The sequence below is a fragment of the Eutrema salsugineum genome, unplaced genomic scaffold (genome assembly GCF_000478725.1).
Source record: "Eutrema salsugineum unplaced genomic scaffold, Eutsalg1_0 scaffold_2, whole genome shotgun sequence".
Lineage (NCBI taxonomy): Eukaryota > Viridiplantae > Streptophyta > Magnoliopsida > Brassicales > Brassicaceae > Eutrema > Eutrema salsugineum.
Genome location: NW_006256829.1, coordinates 16,692,256 through 16,693,479, shown reverse-complemented (window position 1 = coordinate 16,693,479; position 1,224 = coordinate 16,692,256). Strand labels below are relative to the sequence as shown.

Sequence of the window (1,224 nt, the reverse complement as noted above, 5' to 3'; positions counted from 1 at the left end):
GCAAAGGAGATATGAGCAACCACAAGTCTATGTTGGAGAGAATGACAGGGCAAATGCTCATCAGTATGGAGCTGGAATTCAGGCACCACCTGTGCAAAACAACAACTTTGAAGTGAAGGCATCCTTGTTGAATATGGTCCAGAACTCAAAGTTCCATGGATTAGCAATGGAAGATCCCTTGGAACACTTGGATCAATTTGATAAAGTATGTGACCTGACCAAGATTAATGGAGTTTCAGAAGACAGCTTTAAGCTAAGACTATTTCCATTCAGTCTTGGTGAAAAAGCTCACCAATGGGAGAAGAATCTTCCAAGAGGCTCCATTCAAACCTGGGATCAATGCAAGCAAGATTTTCTATCAAAGTTCTTCTCCACCTCCAGAACTGCTAAACTAAGGAATCAAATCTCTAGCTTCACTCAGCACAGCAATGAGAGTTTTGGTGAAGCATATGAGAGATTCAGGAGCTACACAAACCAAAGCCCACACCATGGGTTTAGTGAGGCTTTCCTTCTCAGCACACTATATAGAGGAGCTCTTCCCAAGATTAGAAACCAGCTGGATACTGCTTCCAATGGGAACTTTCTGGGAAAGGAGATACATGCTGCATTAGAGCTAGTGGAGAACTTAGCAATGAGCAATGATACTTATGGTGAAGACTATGACAGATCAAATAGATCTGAAGGTTCAAGCTCAGAACAGAGGCTCACTAGGGAAGTTAAGGAGTTGAGGAGTGAATTGGACAAGTTGAAATTCACCACTCATAAGCCAATGCATTTTGTTGGAGAGTATGAGGAACCTTCTCAAATCTTTGAGAACATAAGTGAAGAAGGTCTTACCCAGGAGGAGCTTAACTACATTGGGAATCAGAGGTTCCAGAGATATTAGTATGGTAATGCCAATCCAAACCTTTCCTACAGGAACACCAATGTAGCTAACCCACAAGACCAGGTCTATCCCAATTCTCAAGCTCCATAGAACTTTGTTCCCAAGAACAACTTTCAAGGGTCTTTTCAACCCAAGAACCAGTTTGCTCAGAATCAAGGTTTTGGTCAGCAACAACAACCATTTCAAGGTACTGGTTTCAGTTCACAGCAACAGCAAAAGGCACCACCAGGGTTTGGTCCACCACAGTTCTAACAGCTGGTGCCGGTTCAACAACAGTTTCAGCCACCAATGGTTCAGCAGCAGCCACAGATGGGGTCAGATATGGTTGGTATTCTGCA

At 43.2% G+C, this 1,224-nt stretch overlaps 1 non-coding gene across 1 annotated transcript; it reads right to left on the bottom strand.

The window, feature by feature from the left end:
• Window positions 1–388: 388 nt before the first annotated feature.
• Window positions 389–495, bottom strand: LOC112086880. The gene has a single exon (XR_002899734.1). It is a non-coding gene; the product is annotated as a small nucleolar RNA R71 (small nucleolar RNA).
• Window positions 496–1,224: the final 729 nt, after the last annotated feature.